This window comes from Macaca thibetana, chromosome 14 (assembly GCF_024542745.1).
Source record: "Macaca thibetana thibetana isolate TM-01 chromosome 14, ASM2454274v1, whole genome shotgun sequence".
Taxonomy (NCBI): domain Eukaryota; kingdom Metazoa; phylum Chordata; class Mammalia; order Primates; family Cercopithecidae; genus Macaca; species Macaca thibetana.
The window spans coordinates 64,523,253-64,535,609 of record NC_065591.1 but is presented as its reverse complement, the minus strand read 5'-3'; the positions used below and the strand labels follow the sequence as shown (position 1 = coordinate 64,535,609).

Sequence of the window (12,357 nt, the reverse complement as noted above, 5' to 3'; positions counted from 1 at the left end):
TATTAGTTCGTTTTCACACTGCTTTAAAGAACTACCTGTGGCCGGGCGTGGTAAGTGGCGCAAGCCTGTAATCCCAGCACCTTGGGAGGCCGAGGTGGGCGGATCACCTGAGGTCAGGAGTTTGAGACCAGCCTGCCAACATGGTGAAACTCCATCTCTACTGAAAATACAGAATATTAGCTGGGCGTGGAGGCGTGCACGTGTAGTCCCAGCTACTCAGGGGGGCTGAGGCATGAGAATCGCTTGAACCTGAGAGGTAGGTGGAGGTTGCAGTGAGCCAAGATCACACCACTGTACTCCAGCTTGGGTGACAGAGTGAGACTTCATCTCAAAAAAAACAAAAGAAAAAAAAAAAAAAAGAAAAGAACTACCTGAGACTGGGTAGTTTATGAAGAAGAAAGGTTTAATTGACTCACAGTTCCGCATGGCTGCAGAGGCCTCAGGAAACTTACAATCATGGTAGAAAGTGAAGGAGAATCAAGTACCTTCTTCACATGATGGTAGGAGAGAGAAAGCAAAGGGGGAAATGCCACTTTTAAACCATCAGATATCATGAGAACTCAGTCACAATCATGAGAACAGCATTGGGGAAATCACCCCCATAAGCCATTCACCTCCCACCAGGACCCTCCCCTGATACATGGGGATTACAATATGAGATGAGATTTGGGTGGGGACACAGAGCCAAACATATCACCTGTCTTTTGGATAAAAGTCATTTGAACTGGGATGACATGCTATCTAATTATAGTTTTGATTTGCATTTCTCTGATGATCAGTTGATGTTGAGCGCCTTTTTATATGCCTGCTTGCCGTTTATGTGACTTCTTTTGAGAAATGTCTATTTAGATCTTTTGCTCATTTTTATTTTTTATTTTTATTTTTTTATTATACTTTAGGTTCTGGGGTACATGTGCACAATGTGCAGGTTTGTTACATATGTATATATGTACCATGTTGGTGTGCTGCACCCGTTAACTCATCGTTTACATTAGGTATATCTCCTAATGCTATCCCTCCCTACTCCCTCCACCCCATGACAGGCCCCTGTGTGTGATGTTCCCCACCCTGTGTCCAAGTGTTCTCATTGTTTAATTCCCACCTGTGAGTGAGAACATGCGGTGTTTGGTTTTCTGCCCTTGTGATAGTTCGCTCAGAATGATGTTTTCCAGCTGCATCCATGTCCTTACTAAGGACATGAACTCATCCTTTTTTGTGGCTGCATAGTATTCCATGGTGTATATGTGCCACATTTTCTTAATCCACTCTATCATTGATGGACATTTGGGTTGGCTCCAAGTCTTTGCTATTGTGAATAGTGCCGCAGTAAACATATGTGTGCATGTGTCTTTATAGCAGCATGATTTATAATCCTTTGGGTATATACCGAGTAATGGGATGGCTGGGTCAAATGGTATTTCTAGTTCTAGATCCTTCAGGAATCACCACACTGTCTTTCACAATGGTTGAACTAGTTTACAGTCCCACCAATGGTGTAAAAGTGTTCCTGTTTCTCAACATCCTCTCCAGCAGCTTTTGTTTCCTGACTTTTTAATGATCACCATTCTAAGTGGTGTGAGATGGTATCTCATTGTGGTTTTGATTTGCATTTCTTTGATGGCCAGTGATGATGCTTTTGCTCATTTTAAAAATTAGATTATTAGATTTTTTTTCCTATAGAATTGTTTGTGCTCCTTATATTTTCTGGTTATTAATCCCTTGTCAGCTAGTTTACAAATTTTTTTTTCCTATTCCATGGGCTGTCTCTTCATTTTGTTGATTGTTAGTTTGCTGTGTAGAAGTTTTTTAACTCGATGTGATCCCATTTGTCCATTTTTGCTTTGGTTGCTATAAGAGATGTCTTATAGCACTATTCACAATAGCTAAGATGTAGAATCAACCTAAGTGTCCATCAGTGAATAAATGGATAAATAAAATGTAGTATATATACACATTGAAATATTATTCAACCAAAAATATCTTGAGTAATATCCCTGTGCTTACAGGATATTACTCAAGAAATCTTTGCCCAGTCCACTGTCTTGGAGAATTTCCCCCAGTGCTTTATTTTCATAGTTTTGGGCTGGGTGTGGTGGCTCATGCCTGTAATCCCAGCACTTTGGGAGGCTGAGGCAGGCAGATCACAAGGTTAGGAGTTCAAGACCACCCTGGCCAATATGATGAAACCCTGTCTTTACTAAAAATACAAAAATTAGCTGGGTGTGGTGGCGAGCACCCATAGTCCCAGCTACTCGGGAGGCTGAAGCAGGAGAATCGCTTGAACCAGGAAGTGGAGGTTGCAGTGTGCCGAGATCATGCCACTGCACTCCAGCCTGGGTGATAGAGCAAGACTCTGTCTCAAAAAAAAAAAAAAAAAAAAAAAATTCATAGTTTGAGGTCTTAGATTTAAGTCTTTAATTCATTTTTATTTGATTTTTGTATATAGTGAGAGATAGGGGTCTAGTTTCATTCTTCTACATATGGATATCCAGTTTTCCCAGCACTTTTCCCCGAATGTATCTTCTTGGCACCATTGTTGAAAATGAGTTCACTGTAGATGTGTGGATTTAATTCTGGGTTCTGTCTTCTGTTTCATTGGTCTGTGTGTCTGTTTTTATGCCAGTACCATACTGTTTTGGTTACTATGGCTCTGTAGTATAATTTGAAGTCAGGTAATATGATTCCTCCAGTTTTATTTTCCCCTAGCCTAATTATTCTGAAGAATAAGATCAGGCCAGGCACAGTGGCTTATGCCTATATTCCCAGCACTTTGGGAGGCTGAGGATCTCTTGAGTCCAAGAGTTTGAGACCAGCCTGGGCAGCATAGTGAGACTGTCTCTCTACAAAAAATTTTACAAAAAAATTTAAAAGTTAGCTGGGTGTGGTGGCACGTGCCTGTAGTCCCAGCTACTCAGAAGGCTGAAGTGGGAAGATAACTTGAGCCCAGGAGTTTAAGGCTACAGTTAACTGTGATCATGCCACAGCACTCCAGCCTGGGTGACAAAGTGAGACCTCATCTCTTAAAAAAAGGAAATAAAAATAGTAAGTTCATGTTGGTATCTAAATACAAGTATTTGGACAGATTCCCCAAGAAATATTATTTATTTCTTATGCCAGTAGTAGAGCAGATACTGAATATATCATTCTGTGTCTGTATATCATCGGGCAGATTTCTTTAAACTCTAAACTAAAGTAAACAAACAAAAAACTATTGCTAGACCCTGCAAATCAGATAACTGATTTCATCAAATCTATAGAAACCAACTCACCTGGTTTGAGATAATTTGTTCCTCACATGTTCCTTTATCATAGCATGTTCTTGTGCAATATACGAACTAACATTTTTTAGAAGCTTGTGAAATATTTTCTTTGTGGTTTGGATGAGGAAGACTGAGATACAATGTGTCATAGTAGAAAAGAGAACAAATGCCAATTTAATGAAAGATTTTTTAAAAGCTTAGTAATTCTTAATAGGACTTTATTTCTAGACAAATATTTCTTCAGTGGAAGCCAAACATAAATGGGCTAGTTGATAATTTGGTGAGGTAACAAAAGATAAACATGTTTCTGTATGGCAGAAATCTAGAAAATATAATTTGATTTATCTTTTGCAGACTTTTTTTGATCAAATGAAGAGAAAAACATTAATATACAAATCCTTTCTAAAATTGATACATAATAACTATATATTTATAGTGTATGTGTGACATTTTGATACATGCGTGCAATGTGTAAGGATCAAATGGGAGTAATTGAGATATCCATCACCTCAAATATTTATTGTATATCGTGGAGTGTTGAGAACATTTCCAAATCTTTTCTCTTACCTATTTTGGAATATACAATAAATTATTGTTAACTATAGACACCCTGCTGTGCTATTAAACAATAGAATGTATTCCTTCTATCTGACTGTAATTTTGTACCCCGTAACCAACCTCTCATTGTTCCCGCCTTCCTACCCTTCCCAGCCTCTGGTAACCACCATTCTACTCTCTACTGCTGGGTATATATCCAAATGAATGGAAATCAGTATATTGAAGAGATGTCTTATAGCACTATTCACAATAGCTAAGATGTGGAGTCAACCTCAGTATCTATCAGTGGATACATGGATAAAGAAAATGTAGTATATATACACAATGAAATATTATTCAGCCATAAAAAAGATTGAAATCCTGTCTTTTGCAATAACATGGATGCCCCTAGAGGACATTATGTTAAGTGAAATAAGCCAAGAACAGAAAGCCAAGTTCTTTTTTGGCTTTTCTGGCTAAACATTAATTCCAAAAATCTTCCTCATTTATATGTAGGTATATATAACTCATCTTTTTTATTGTGAGTTGTGGCTCTTCTGGTTTCTCTGTCATCTCTAGCTCTTGCACCTCTGATTCACCTAATGTCTGTTCACTTAATCAGTTAGCACGGAAGTCTTCAATTCTATTAAATTCTGCTTAATTCTGCTTTAATTCTGTTAAATCTCTGCTTCTGTTGCTTTATATCCTTTTTTTTTAATGCCCTCTTTCTTGGAGAGAGTAATCATTGTGACTCAATTCCCATAAATACCATATGATTCTCAAATCTATCTGCAGCCTGCCCTTTAATTATCATATTTGTGCCTTTATCATTGGTACATGTAACTACTTAAAGTAACTAAAAATAAATACATTTTACAATTCTGTTTCTCAGTCCCAGTAGCTGTATTTCAAATGCTTAAAGGCCACATGTGGCTGGTGTCTACCATGTTGGACAGTGCAGATATAGAACATTTTTGCCATCTTAGAAAATTCTATTGAACAGCAGTGCTCTAAAGCTTATTTTGTTTTTACTTGTTATGGTTTGAATGTGTCCTCTAAAGTTCTTGTGTTGGAAACCTAATTCCCAGTGCAACAATACTGAAAGGTGGGACTTTTAAGAGGTCATTAGGTCATGAGGGTAGAGTCCTCATGAATGAATTATTGCCATTGTTGTGAGAGTGAGTTATTTATTACAGGAGTGGGTTCCTGATAAAAGGAGAAGTTTGGCCCCTTTCCACTTTCCCTCTTGTGTTCTCTTGCTCTTCTGCTTTCCACCATGGAATGATACAGCATGAAGGCCCTTGCCAGATACAGGCCCCTACACCTGGACTTCTCAGCCCCGAGAACCATGAACCAAATAAAGTCTGTTGTTTATAATTACCCAGTCTGTGGTATTCTGTTATAGCAACAGAAAATGGACCAAAACATTTGTTTTCTTCCATCCTGCTCCCCCCACCCCCCTTGTCTGTCTGTTATCAACTCTGCTGGTCATTTTTCCCAGTAACCATGTCCATGGTTGTATTCAGTTATTTCACAATTAATTGCTCCTTAATTTGCACTCTAGGTCTTTACTTATATCTTGTTAAAGAACAGAGGTAGGCAAACATTTCCTGTAAAGGGACAGATAATAAATATTTTAGGCTTCTATGTTGTGGTTACTCAGTTCAGCTGTTGCAGTACAGCCATGAATGTGACTATGTTCCAGTAAAACTTTACTTACAAAACTGGGTGATGGACTGGATTTGGCCTACAGGCCTTAGTTTGCCCACCCTTGGTATAGAACTTTATTTATTTATTTTTTTTTGAGACGGAGTCTTGCTCTGTCGCCCAGGCTGGAGTGCAGTGGCCGGATCTCAGCTCACTGCAAGCTCTGCCTCCCGGGTTTACGCCATTCTCCTGCCTCGGCCTCCCGAGTAGCTGGGACTACAGGCGCCCGCCACCTCGCCCGGCTAGTTTTTTTGTATTTTTTAGTAGAGACGGGGTTTCACCGTGTTCGCCAGGATGGTCTCGATCTCCTGACCTCGTGATCCGCCCGCCTCGGCCTCCCAAAGTGCTGGGATTACAGGCTTGAGCCACCGTGCCCGGCCGGTATAGAACTTTAAAAACTGTGTTATGAATGTTCTAACTATATAAATATGCTGAAGATAATAAAATGAGTACCCATTTACCCAACCACCAAGCTTCAAAAATGAAACACTCTCAGTACAGTGGAAACCTCCTAGGTGACCACTCCCAAAACACCTCCGTTATGTTCAACACATTGTAACTACCACTCTGACAATAGATAGTGTTGTCTTAGATGGTATCATGCCCTATGATATTATGCAACTTGCATTTTTCCCACTCAACATTATATTTGTTGAGATTCATTTGTATGGATTTTTAACTTTCTTTGTTATCTTTTCTATATAGTATTTCATTGTGTGTGTGTATATATATATCATAATAACTTACCCATTTTCTTTTTTTTTTATTTTTTTTTTTGAGATGGAGCTTCGCTCTTGTTGCCCAGCCTGCTGGAGTGCAATGGCACAATCTCGTCTCACCGCAACCTCTGCCTCCTGGGTTCAAGCGATTCTCCTGCCTCAGCCTCCCGAGTAGCTGGGATTACAGGCACATGCCACCACACCCAGCTAATTTTGTGTTTTTAATAGAAACGGGGTTTCTCCATGTTGGTCAGGCTGGTCTCGAACTCCTGACCTCAGGTTGAGCTTGTTATAATCATACCCCATACGGATAATATGAGGAAGGGATAAGCTATATATTCTGTTAAAGGATTGAGAATAGAAGTAAGTCGTATTATGCCGTAGCCGCCTAGTTTTAGGAGTACTGCAGCAAGGACTATTGATCCAGCAGTGGGGGCTTCAACATGGGCTTTGGGGAGTCATTGGTGTAGGCCACATAGGGGTATTTTCACTATAAAGGCTATCATGCATGCTAGTCATATGAGATTATGGGATCAGGTGGTCGTTAGTTTTTGGGCGGTGAGTGTTAGTAGTATTAAGTTTAGTGAGCCTAGGATATTGTAGGTATAGATTAGTACAATAAGCAGGGGGAAGGAGCCGGCTAGTGTATAGAATAGAAAATATGTGCTTGCGTTGAGGCATTCTGCTTGGTTACCCCATCGGGTAATAATAATTAGGGTTGGGATAAGAGTAGTTTCGAATAGGATATAGAATATAATTAGTTCTGTGGCTATAAATGTTAGAATTAGGGAGATTTGTAGGGAGATCATTATGGAGAGGTAGAGTTTTTTCCGTGAGGTGGGTTCATTGTGTAGAGATATTGGCTTGCTATTATTATGAGAGGTAAGAGTCAGGCTGTTAGTATTAGGAGGGGTGGTGTTAGCGGATCGGAAAATGAAGAGGTTGAATGGTTGAAGAGATTGTTACTAATTTGGTTGAAGAATAATAGAGGAATGAGGCTAATAATTAGGCTGTGCATGGTTTTGTTGACTCAGATTATATTGTTTTTGGAGAATCATGTTGTTAGTAGTAGTATGATTATAGGAATAATTATTTTTAACATTGGAGTAAGTTTAGGTTGTGGATGTGATCTAGGCCATATGTGTTAGAGAGTGAGATTAGTAAGGCAAGGCCTACTGCTGCCTCCCGAGCAGCGAACACCAATAGAGCAATGGGTATGATGTTGGCTAAGGAGAAATGTATGTTTAAAGTTGTGAGGGTACTTATGATAAAAAGTGATAGTATTATTCCTTCTAGGCATAGTAAGGAGGATATTAAGTGTGAACGGTAGGTTAATACGCCTAAGAGTGAAATAGTAAATGCTAGCATAATGTTTATGTAGATGGAGGGTATTTGGTGAGTATGATTATCATAATCTAATGAGTCAAAATCATTTATTTTATTTAAACTACTTACCAATTCAGTTCAATCTAGTCCTTTTTGGGTTCATTCATAGGCTAGACTAAGAATTAGAATGATAATTAGCATAATGGAAGGTTTAGTTATTAGTGGAAGATTGGTTGTTTGAAGGGCTCATGGTAGGGGCAGTAGTAGGGCAATTTCTAAGTCAAATAGTAGAAAGGTAATGGCAACTAGGAAAAATTTTATGGAGAAAGGAATACGAGCGGAGCTTAGTGAGTCAAAGCCGCACTCATAGGATTGGATTTTTCTATATAAGTATTGAGTTGAGGTAGTCAGAATGTAATAGTTATTAGTAGTAGGGCTAGTAGGGTATTAATTGTTAAGGCTAGTACTAGGTTGATCATTCTTTTTCGAATGTTATCGAAACTAGTTGATTGGAAGTCAGCTGTACTGATTATACTAAAAGAATAGGATCCTCATCAGTAGATAGATATATATAGGAATAACCAGACTACATCCACGAAGTGTCAATACCAGGCGGCGGCTTCAAAGCCGAAATGGTGGTTGGATGTAAAGTGATGCAGTAGTTGGCGGATAAGGCAGATAATGAGGAATGTTGATCCAATAATGACGTGGAGTCCGTGGAAGCCTGTGGCAACAAAGAGTCTCAAGTTGTCCCTGTTTGCAGATGACATGATTGTATATTTAGAAAACCCCATCATCTCAGCCCAAAATCTCCGTAAGCTGATAAGCAACTTCAGCAAAGTCTCAGGATACAAAATTAATGTGCAAAAATCACAAGCATTCTTATACACCAGTGACAGACAAACAGAGAGCCAAATCATGAATGAACTTCCTTTCACAATTGCTTCAAAGAGAATAAAATACCTAGGAATCCAACTTACAAGGGATGTAGAGGACCTCTTCAAGGAGAACTACAAACCACTGCTCCGTGAAATAAAAGAGGACATAAACAAATGGAAGAACATACCATGATCATGGATAGGAAGAATCAATATTGTGAAAATGGCCATACTGCCCAAGGTAATTTATAGATTCAATGCCATCTCCATCAAACTACCAATGACTTTCTTCACAGATTTGAAAAAAACTGTTTTAAAGTTCATATGGAACCAAAAAAGAGCCCGCATTGCCAAGATAATCCTAAGTCAAAAGAACAAAGCTGGAGGGATCACACTACCTAACTTCAAACTATACTACAAGGCTACAGTAACCAAAACAGCATGGTACTGGTACCAAAACAGAGATCTAGACCAATGGAACAGAACAGAGTCCTCAGAAGTAATACCACACATCTACAGCCATCTCATCTTTGACAAACCTGAGGGAAACAAGAAATGGGGAAAGGATCCCCTATTTAATAAATGGTGCTGGGAAAATTGGCTAGCCATAAGTAGAAAGCTGAAACTGGATCCTTTCCTTACTCCTTATACAAAAATTAATTGAAGATGGATTAGAGACTTAAATGTTAGACCTAATACCGTAAAAACCCTAGAAGAAAACCTAGGGAATACCATTCAGGACATAGGCATGCGCAAGGACTTCATGTCTAAAACACCAAAAGCAACGGCAGCAAAAGCCAAAATTGACAAATGGGATCTCATTAAACTACAGAACTTCTGCACAGCAAAAGAAACTACCATCAGAGTGAACAGGCAACCTACAGAATGGGAGAAAATTTTTGCAATCTACTCATCTGACAAAGGGCTAATATCCAGAACCTACAAAGAACTCAAACAAATTTACAAGAAAAAAACAACCCCATCAAAAGTGGGCAAGGGATATGAACAGACATTTCTCAAAAGAAGACATGCATACAGCCAACAGACACATGAAAAAATGCTTGTCATCACTGGCCATCAGAGAAATGCAAATCAAAACCACAATGAGATACCATCTCACACCAGTTAGAATGGCAATCATTAAAAAGTCAGGAAACAACAGGTGCTGGAGAGGATGTGGAGAAATAGGAACACTTTTACACTGTTGGTGGGATTGTAAACTAGTTCAACCGTTGTGGAAAACAGTATGGCGATTCCTCAAGGATCTAGAACTAGAAATACCATTTGACCCAGCCATCCCATTACTGGGTATATACCCAAAGGATTATAAATCATGCTGCTATAAAGACACATGCACACATACGTTTATTGTGGCACTATTCACAATAGCAAAGACTTGGAATCAACCCAAATGTCCATCAGTGACAGACTGGATTAAGAAAATGTGGCACATATACACCATGGAATACTATGCAGCCATCAAAAAGGATGAGTTTGTGTCCTTTGTAGGGACGTGAATGCAGCTGGAAACCATCATTCTCAGCAAACTTTCGCAAGAACAGAAAACCAAACACTGCATGTTCTCACTCATAGGTGAGAATTGAACAGTGAGATCACTTAGACTCAGAAGGGGAACATCACACACCAGGGCCTATTATGGGGAGGGGGGAGGGATGGCATTGGGTGTTATACCTGATGTAAATGACGAGTTGATGGGTGCTGACGAGTTGATGGGTGCAGCACACCAACATGGCACAAGTATACATATGTAACAAACCTGCATGTTATGCACATGTACCCTAGAACTAACTTAAAGTATAATAATAAAAAAAACCAACACCCAATTAAAAAAAGGAAAAAAAAGAATGTCGCACCGTAGACACCATCAGAAATAGTAAAAGATGATTCGAAGTACCCTGAGGTTTGTAGGAGGGTGAAGTAAATGCCTAGCCGGATTGTAATGAGAAGTGCTTGAATTATTTGTTTTCGGTTATTTTCTGTTAGACTATGATGGGCTCAAGTGATTGTGACTCTTGATGCAAGTAGTACGGACGTATTTAAAAGTGGTGCTTCTAGAAGGTTTAGGGGAATAATGCCTGTTGGTGGCCAGTGTCCTCCTAATTGCGGGGTAGGGGCGAGGCTGGAGTGGTAAAATGCTCAGTAGAAACTGGTGAAGAAGAAGACTTCTGAAATGGTAAATAGTACTATTCCATAGCGGAGGCCTTTTTGGACGGATGTTATGTGATGGCCTTGGTAAGTACTTTCTGGAACAATGTCGCGTCATCATTGATATATAGTTAATATATTAGTTAGTAGGCCTAGTGTTAACAGGGTGTTGGAATAAAAGTGAAATCATATAATTAAGCCAGATGTTGTTAGGAGGGCTGAGAGGACTCCTGTTAGTGGTCAGGGACTGGGTTTAAGTATGTGGTAGGCATGGGATTGGTGGGTCATTAGGTGTTGTCGTGTAGGTAGAGGCTAACTAAGAGTGTGAAAACGTAGGCTTGAATCAGGGCGACGGCGATTTCGAGAATGGTTAGTAGTACTAGGAGTATGAAGATAATTGAGGTGGTAGGGGGGCTAATAGTTGATGATGCTAATGCAGTACTTCCAATTAGGTGTATGAGTAAATGGCCTGCCGTGATGTTAGCAGTTAAGCGTATAGCTAAGGCCACTGGTTGAATAAATAAGCTAATGGTTTCAGTGATTACTAGTATGGGGATAAGGGGTGTGGGCATACCTTGTGGTAGAAAGTGAGCTAGAGAGTTTTTTTTTTTTGAGGAGAGTTTTTAGTTTTAAAGCGAAGTCCTGTAATTACTGTGCCTGCTCATAGGGGGATTGTTATAGCTAAATTTATGGATAGTTGGGTGGTTGGTGTAAATGAGTGAGGTAGAAGTCCAAGAAGGTTGGTTATGGTAATAAAGATAATTAGGGACATTAGTATGAGGGATCAGGTTTGCCCTTTGGTATTGTGAATTGCTGTTATTTGTTTTAGGGCAAGTTGAGTTAGTTTTTGTTGAATGGTAATTAGCCGGTTGTTAATAAGGTGGTTGGAAGTTGGAAATAGTAAGCAGGGAAATAGAATGATAGGTACTGCAGCAGGCAGGTTTAGAATTGTTGGGGCGATGAATGGAGTAAATAGATTTTCGTTCATTTTGATTGTCAAGGGCTGTTGTAGTTTTGTGTGTTAAAAATTTTTTGTGAGGGGGATAAGTGGTAACTTGTGTTTAGTAATTTTAGTTGTATGATGAGATGTAGTGTGAGGAGTATGGATGTGATGATGATCGGTCATGTAGATGTATTTAGTTGGGGCATTTCACTGTATAGAGGGGTTGCTTCTCTCGGTCTTTAACTTAAAAGGTTAATGCTGGAGCAGCTGTACAGTGGGTCTGTAGAGATATTTTGTAAAGATTTATGGGGTAGAGGTGTGTTAGAACCATAGAGTAGGGTGTGGTTAGTCTATAGAGTAAATACGGGTCCTATTTCAAAAATTTTTAGTGGAATTAGTTCTACAACGACGGGTATAAAGCTGTGGTTGGCGCCGCAGATTTCTGAGCATTGTCTGTAGTAGACGCCTGATCATATGGCGGTAAATGTAGTTTGGTTTAAGCGTCCGGGGACTGCATCTGTTTTTTTGTTTTTGTTTTTTGTTTTTTTTGAGATGGAGTCTCGCTCTGTCGCCCAGGCTGGAGTGCAGTGGCCGGATCTCAGCTCACTGCAAGCTCCGCCTCCCGGGTTCACGCCATTCTCCTGCCTCAGCCTCCCGAGTAGCTGGGACTACAGGCGCCCGCCACCTCGCCTGGCTAGTTTCTTGTATTTTTTAGTAGAGACGGGGTTTCACCGTGTCAGCCAGGATGGTCTCGATCTCCTGACCTCGTGATCCGCCCGTCTCGGCCTCCCAAAGTGCTGGGATTACAGGCTTGAGCCACC

The 12,357-nt window shown here is 39.8% G+C and overlaps 1 protein-coding gene and 1 pseudogene across 2 annotated transcripts in view; one reads left to right on the top strand and one right to left on the bottom strand.

Annotated features, from left to right (window-relative positions):
- Positions 1-12,357, top strand: part of FCHSD2 (FCH and double SH3 domains 2) — a 339,502-nt gene that overhangs the window by 192,546 nt on the left and 134,599 nt on the right. The gene's annotated exons all lie outside the window — the stretch shown is intronic.
- On the bottom strand, positions 10,809-11,581 carry LOC126935222 (ATP synthase subunit a-like; annotated as a pseudogene). Its single transcript, XR_007719197.1, has one exon. The product of XR_007719197.1 is annotated as an ATP synthase subunit a-like (transcript).